Source organism: Phoenix dactylifera, chromosome 3, assembly GCF_051530095.1.
Source record: "Phoenix dactylifera cultivar Ajwa chromosome 3, Ajwa_hap1_PhDact_Kaust_v1.1, whole genome shotgun sequence".
Lineage (NCBI taxonomy): Eukaryota > Viridiplantae > Streptophyta > Magnoliopsida > Arecales > Arecaceae > Phoenix > Phoenix dactylifera.
Window position 1 is genome coordinate 56550001 of NC_143192.1, and position 7500 is coordinate 56557500.

Below are 7500 nucleotides of genomic sequence, written 5' to 3' on the forward strand. Positions count from 1 at the left end.
TTAGGGTTTAGGGTTTAGGGTTTAGGGTTTAGGGTTTAGGGTTTAGGGTTTAGGGTTTAGGGTTTAGGGTTTAGGGTTTAGGGTTTAGGGTTTAGGGTTTAGGGTTTAGGGTTTAGGGTTTAGGGTTTAGGGTTTAGGGTTTAGGGTTTAGGGTTTAGGGTTTAGGGTTTAGGGTTTAGGGTTTAGGGTTTAGGGTTTAGGGTTTAGGGTTTAGGGTTTAGGGTTTAGGGTTTAGGGTTTAGGGTTTAGGGTTTAGGGTTTAGGGTTTAGGGTTTAGGGTTTAGGGTTTAGGGTTTAGGGTTTAGGGTTTAGGGTTTAGGGTTTAGGGTTTAGGGTTTAGGGTTTAGGGTTTAGGGTTTAGGGTTTAGGGTTTAGGGTTTAGGGTTTAGGGTTTAGGGTTTAGGGTTTAGGGTTTAGGGTTTAGGGTTTAGGGTTTAGGGTTTAGGGTTTAGGGTTTAGGGTTTAGGGTTTAGGGTTTAGGGTTTAGGGTTTAGGGTTTAGGGTTTAGGGTTTAGGGTTTAGGGTTTAGGGTTTAGGGTTTAGGGTTTAGGGTTTAGGGTTTAGGGTTTAGGGTTTAGGGTTTAGGGTTTAGGGTTTAGGGTTTAGGGTTTAGGGTTTAGGGTTTAGGGTTTAGGGTTTAGGGTTTAGGGTTTAGGGTTTAGGGTTTAGGGTTTAGGGTTTAGGGTTTAGGGTTTAGGGTTTAGGGTTTAGGGTTTAGGGTTTAGGGTTTAGGGTTTAGGGTTTAGGGTTTAGGGTTTAGGGTTTAGGGTTTAGGGTTTAGGGTTTAGGGTTTAGGGTTTAGGGTTTAGGGTTTAGGGTTTAGGGTTTAGGGTTTAGGGTTTAGGGTTTAGGGTTTAGGGTTTAGGGTTTAGGGTTTAGGGTTTAGGGTTTAGGGTTTAGGGTTTAGGGTTTAGGGTTTAGGGTTTAGGGTTTAGGGTTTAGGGTTTAGGGTTTAGGGTTTAGGGTTTAGGGTTTAGGGTTTAGGGTTTAGGGTTTAGGGTTTAGGGTTTAGGGTTTAGGGTTTAGGGTTTAGGGTTTAGGGTTTAGGGTTTAGGGTTTAGGGTTTAGGGTTTAGGGTTTAGGGTTTAGGGTTTAGGGTTTAGGGTTTAGGGTTTAGGGTTTAGGGTTTAGGGTTTAGGGTTTAGGGTTTAGGGTTTAGGGTTTAGGGTTTAGGGTTTAGGGTTTAGGGTTTAGGGTTTAGGGTTTAGGGTTTAGGGTTTAGGGTTTAGGGTTTAGGGTTTAGGGTTTAGGGTTTAGGGTTTAGGGTTTAGGGTTTAGGGTTTAGGGTTTAGGGTTTAGGGTTTAGGGTTTAGGGTTTAGGGTTTAGGGTTTAGGGTTTAGGGTTTAGGGTTTAGGGTTTAGGGTTTAGGGTTTAGGGTTTAGGGTTTAGGGTTTAGGGTTTAGGGTTTAGGGTTTAGGGTTTAGGGTTTAGGGTTTAGGGTTTAGGGTTTAGGGTTTAGGGTTTAGGGTTTAGGGTTTAGGGTTTAGGGTTTAGGGTTTAGGGTTTAGGGTTTAGGGTTTAGGGTTTAGGGTTTAGGGTTTAGGGTTTAGGGTTTAGGGTTTAGGGTTTAGGGTTTAGGGTTTAGGGTTTAGGGTTTAGGGTTTAGGGTTTAGGGTTTAGGGTTTAGGGTTTAGGGTTTAGGGTTTAGGGTTTAGGGTTTAGGGTTTAGGGTTTAGGGTTTAGGGTTTAGGGTTTAGGGTTTAGGGTTTAGGGTTTAGGGTTTAGGGTTTAGGGTTTAGGGTTTAGGGTTTAGGGTTTAGGGTTTAGGGTTTAGGGTTTAGGGTTTAGGGTTTAGGGTTTAGGGTTTAGGGTTTAGGGTTTAGGGTTTAGGGTTTAGGGTTTAGGGTTTAGGGTTTAGGGTTTAGGGTTTAGGGTTTAGGGTTTAGGGTTTAGGGTTTAGGGTTTAGGGTTTAGGGTTTAGGGTTTAGGGTTTAGGGTTTAGGGTTTAGGGTTTAGGGTTTAGGGTTTAGGGTTTAGGGTTTAGGGTTTAGGGTTTAGGGTTTAGGGTTTAGGGTTTAGGGTTTAGGGTTTAGGGTTTAGGGTTTAGGGTTTAGGGTTTAGGGTTTAGGGTTTAGGGTTTAGGGTTTAGGGTTTAGGGTTTAGGGTTTAGGGTTTAGGGTTTAGGGTTTAGGGTTTAGGGTTTAGGGTTTAGGGTTTAGGGTTTAGGGTTTAGGGTTTAGGGTTTAGGGTTTAGGGTTTAGGGTTTAGGGTTTAGGGTTTAGGGTTTAGGGTTTAGGGTTTAGGGTTTAGGGTTTAGGGTTTAGGGTTTAGGGTTTAGGGTTTAGGGTTTAGGGTTTAGGGTTTAGGGTTTAGGGTTTAGGGTTTAGGGTTTAGGGTTTAGGGTTTAGGGTTTAGGGTTTAGGGTTTAGGGTTTAGGGTTTAGGGTTTAGGGTTTAGGGTTTAGGGTTTAGGGTTTAGGGTTTAGGGTTTAGGGTTTAGGGTTTAGGGTTTAGGGTTTAGGGTTTAGGGTTTAGGGTTTAGGGTTTAGGGTTTAGGGTTTAGGGTTTAGGGTTTAGGGTTTAGGGTTTAGGGTTTAGGGTTTAGGGTTTAGGGTTTAGGGTTTAGGGTTTAGGGTTTAGGGTTTAGGGTTTAGGGTTTAGGGTTTAGGGTTTAGGGTTTAGGGTTTAGGGTTTAGGGTTTAGGGTTTAGGGTTTAGGGTTTAGGGTTTAGGGTTTAGGGTTTAGGGTTTAGGGTTTAGGGTTTAGGGTTTAGGGTTTAGGGTTTAGGGTTTAGGGTTTAGGGTTTAGGGTTTAGGGTTTAGGGTTTAGGGTTTAGGGTTTAGGGTTTAGGGTTTAGGGTTTAGGGTTTAGGGTTTAGGGTTTAGGGTTTAGGGTTTAGGGTTTAGGGTTTAGGGTTTAGGGTTTAGGGTTTAGGGTTTAGGGTTTAGGGTTTAGGGTTTAGGGTTTAGGGTTTAGGGTTTAGGGTTTAGGGTTTAGGGTTTAGGGTTTAGGGTTTAGGGTTTAGGGTTTAGGGTTTAGGGTTTAGGGTTTAGGGTTTAGGGTTTAGGGTTTAGGGTTTAGGGTTTAGGGTTTAGGGTTTAGGGTTTAGGGTTTAGGGTTTAGGGTTTAGGGTTTAGGGTTTAGGGTTTAGGGTTTAGGGTTTAGGGTTTAGGGTTTAGGGTTTAGGGTTTAGGGTTTAGGGTTTAGGGTTTAGGGTTTAGGGTTTAGGGTTTAGGGTTTAGGGTTTAGGGTTTAGGGTTTAGGGTTTAGGGTTTAGGGTTTAGGGTTTAGGGTTTAGGGTTTAGGGTTTAGGGTTTAGGGTTTAGGGTTTAGGGTTTAGGGTTTAGGGTTTAGGGTTTAGGGTTTAGGGTTTAGGGTTTAGGGTTTAGGGTTTAGGGTTTAGGGTTTAGGGTTTAGGGTTTAGGGTTTAGGGTTTAGGGTTTAGGGTTTAGGGTTTAGGGTTTAGGGTTTAGGGTTTAGGGTTTAGGGTTTAGGGTTTAGGGTTTAGGGTTTAGGGTTTAGGGTTTAGGGTTTAGGGTTTAGGGTTTAGGGTTTAGGGTTTAGGGTTTAGGGTTTAGGGTTTAGGGTTTAGGGTTTAGGGTTTAGGGTTTAGGGTTTAGGGTTTAGGGTTTAGGGTTTAGGGTTTAGGGTTTAGGGTTTAGGGTTTAGGGTTTAGGGTTTAGGGTTTAGGGTTTAGGGTTTAGGGTTTAGGGTTTAGGGTTTAGGGTTTAGGGTTTAGGGTTTAGGGTTTAGGGTTTAGGGTTTAGGGTTTAGGGTTTAGGGTTTAGGGTTTAGGGTTTAGGGTTTAGGGTTTAGGGTTTAGGGTTTAGGGTTTAGGGTTTAGGGTTTAGGGTTTAGGGTTTAGGGTTTAGGGTTTAGGGTTTAGGGTTTAGGGTTTAGGGTTTAGGGTTTAGGGTTTAGGGTTTAGGGTTTAGGGTTTAGGGTTTAGGGTTTAGGGTTTAGGGTTTAGGGTTTAGGGTTTAGGGTTTAGGGTTTAGGGTTTAGGGTTTAGGGTTTAGGGTTTAGGGTTTAGGGTTTAGGGTTTAGGGTTTAGGGTTTAGGGTTTAGGGTTTAGGGTTTAGGGTTTAGGGTTTAGGGTTTAGGGTTTAGGGTTTAGGGTTTAGGGTTTAGGGTTTAGGGTTTAGGGTTTAGGGTTTAGGGTTTAGGGTTTAGGGTTTAGGGTTTAGGGTTTAGGGTTTAGGGTTTAGGGTTTAGGGTTTAGGGTTTAGGGTTTAGGGTTTAGGGTTTAGGGTTTAGGGTTTAGGGTTTAGGGTTTAGGGTTTAGGGTTTAGGGTTTAGGGTTTAGGGTTTAGGGTTTAGGGTTTAGGGTTTAGGGTTTAGGGTTTAGGGTTTAGGGTTTAGGGTTTAGGGTTTAGGGTTTAGGGTTTAGGGTTTAGGGTTTAGGGTTTAGGGTTTAGGGTTTAGGGTTTAGGGTTTAGGGTTTAGGGTTTAGGGTTTAGGGTTTAGGGTTTAGGGTTTAGGGTTTAGGGTTTAGGGTTTAGGGTTTAGGGTTTAGGGTTTAGGGTTTAGGGTTTAGGGTTTAGGGTTTAGGGTTTAGGGTTTAGGGTTTAGGGTTTAGGGTTTAGGGTTTAGGGTTTAGGGTTTAGGGTTTAGGGTTTAGGGTTTAGGGTTTAGGGTTTAGGGTTTAGGGTTTAGGGTTTAGGGTTTAGGGTTTAGGGTTTAGGGTTTAGGGTTTAGGGTTTAGGGTTTAGGGTTTAGGGTTTAGGGTTTAGGGTTTAGGGTTTAGGGTTTAGGGTTTAGGGTTTAGGGTTTAGGGTTTAGGGTTTAGGGTTTAGGGTTTAGGGTTTAGGGTTTAGGGTTTAGGGTTTAGGGTTTAGGGTTTAGGGTTTAGGGTTTAGGGTTTAGGGTTTAGGGTTTAGGGTTTAGGGTTTAGGGTTTAGGGTTTAGGGTTTAGGGTTTAGGGTTTAGGGTTTAGGGTTTAGGGTTTAGGGTTTAGGGTTTAGGGTTTAGGGTTTAGGGTTTAGGGTTTAGGGTTTAGGGTTTAGGGTTTAGGGTTTAGGGTTTAGGGTTTAGGGTTTAGGGTTTAGGGTTTAGGGTTTAGGGTTTAGGGTTTAGGGTTTAGGGTTTAGGGTTTAGGGTTTAGGGTTTAGGGTTTAGGGTTTAGGGTTTAGGGTTTAGGGTTTAGGGTTTAGGGTTTAGGGTTTAGGGTTTAGGGTTTAGGGTTTAGGGTTTAGGGTTTAGGGTTTAGGGTTTAGGGTTTAGGGTTTAGGGTTTAGGGTTTAGGGTTTAGGGTTTAGGGTTTAGGGTTTAGGGTTTAGGGTTTAGGGTTTAGGGTTTAGGGTTTAGGGTTTAGGGTTTAGGGTTTAGGGTTTAGGGTTTAGGGTTTAGGGTTTAGGGTTTAGGGTTTAGGGTTTAGGGTTTAGGGTTTAGGGTTTAGGGTTTAGGGTTTAGGGTTTAGGGTTTAGGGTTTAGGGTTTAGGGTTTAGGGTTTAGGGTTTAGGGTTTAGGGTTTAGGGTTTAGGGTTTAGGGTTTAGGGTTTAGGGTTTAGGGTTTAGGGTTTAGGGTTTAGGGTTTAGGGTTTAGGGTTTAGGGTTTAGGGTTTAGGGTTTAGGGTTTAGGGTTTAGGGTTTAGGGTTTAGGGTTTAGGGTTTAGGGTTTAGGGTTTAGGGTTTAGGGTTTAGGGTTTAGGGTTTAGGGTTTAGGGTTTAGGGTTTAGGGTTTAGGGTTTAGGGTTTAGGGTTTAGGGTTTAGGGTTTAGGGTTTAGGGTTTAGGGTTTAGGGTTTAGGGTTTAGGGTTTAGGGTTTAGGGTTTAGGGTTTAGGGTTTAGGGTTTAGGGTTTAGGGTTTAGGGTTTAGGGTTTAGGGTTTAGGGTTTAGGGTTTAGGGTTTAGGGTTTAGGGTTTAGGGTTTAGGGTTTAGGGTTTAGGGTTTAGGGTTTAGGGTTTAGGGTTTAGGGTTTAGGGTTTAGGGTTTAGGGTTTAGGGTTTAGGGTTTAGGGTTTAGGGTTTAGGGTTTAGGGTTTAGGGTTTAGGGTTTAGGGTTTAGGGTTTAGGGTTTAGGGTTTAGGGTTTAGGGTTTAGGGTTTAGGGTTTAGGGTTTAGGGTTTAGGGTTTAGGGTTTAGGGTTTAGGGTTTAGGGTTTAGGGTTTAGGGTTTAGGGTTTAGGGTTTAGGGTTTAGGGTTTAGGGTTTAGGGTTTAGGGTTTAGGGTTTAGGGTTTAGGGTTTAGGGTTTAGGGTTTAGGGTTTAGGGTTTAGGGTTTAGGGTTTAGGGTTTAGGGTTTAGGGTTTAGGGTTTAGGGTTTAGGGTTTAGGGTTTAGGGTTTAGGGTTTAGGGTTTAGGGTTTAGGGTTTAGGGTTTAGGGTTTAGGGTTTAGGGTTTAGGGTTTAGGGTTTAGGGTTTAGGGTTTAGGGTTTAGGGTTTAGGGTTTAGGGTTTAGGGTTTAGGGTTTAGGGTTTAGGGTTTAGGGTTTAGGGTTTAGGGTTTAGGGTTTAGGGTTTAGGGTTTAGGGTTTAGGGTTTAGGGTTTAGGGTTTAGGGTTTAGGGTTTAGGGTTTAGGGTTTAGGGTTTAGGGTTTAGGGTTTAGGGTTTAGGGTTTAGGGTTTAGGGTTTAGGGTTTAGGGTTTAGGGTTTAGGGTTTAGGGTTTAGGGTTTAGGGTTTAGGGTTTAGGGTTTAGGGTTTAGGGTTTAGGGTTTAGGGTTTAGGGTTTAGGGTTTAGGGTTTAGGGTTTAGGGTTTAGGGTTTAGGGTTTAGGGTTTAGGGTTTAGGGTTTAGGGTTTAGGGTTTAGGGTTTAGGGTTTAGGGTTTAGGGTTTAGGGTTTAGGGTTTAGGGTTTAGGGTTTAGGGTTTAGGGTTTAGGGTTTAGGGTTTAGGGTTTAGGGTTTAGGGTTTAGGGTTTAGGGTTTAGGGTTTAGGGTTTAGGGTTTAGGGTTTAGGGTTTAGGGTTTAGGGTTTAGGGTTTAGGGTTTAGGGTTTAGGGTTTAGGGTTTAGGGTTTAGGGTTTAGGGTTTAGGGTTTAGGGTTTAGGGTTTAGGGTTTAGGGTTTAGGGTTTAGGGTTTAGGGTTTAGGGTTTAGGGTTTAGGGTTTAGGGTTTAGGGTTTAGGGTTTAGGGTTTAGGGTTTAGGGTTTAGGGTTTAGGGTTTAGGGTTTAGGGTTTAGGGTTTAGGGTTTAGGGTTTAGGGTTTAGGGTTTAGGGTTTAGGGTTTAGGGTTTAGGGTTTAGGGTTTAGGGTTTAGGGTTTAGGGTTTAGGGTTTAGGGTTTAGGGTTTAGGGTTTAGGGTTTAGGGTTTAGGGTTTAGGGTTTAGGGTTTAGGGTTTAGGGTTTAGGGTTTAGGGTTTAGGGTTTAGGGTTTAGGGTTTAGGGTTTAGGGTTTAGGGTTTAGGGTTTAGGGTTTAGGGTTTAGGGTTTAGGGTTTAGGGTTTAGGGTTTAGGGTTTAGGGTTTAGGGTTTAGGGTTTAGGGTTTAGGGTTTAGGGTTTAGGGTTTAGGGTTTAGGGTTTAGGGTTTAGGGTTTAGGGTTTAGGGTTTAGGGTTTAGGGTTTAGGGTTTAGGGTTTAGGGTTTAGGGTTTAGGGTTTAGGGTTTAGGGTTTAGGGTTTA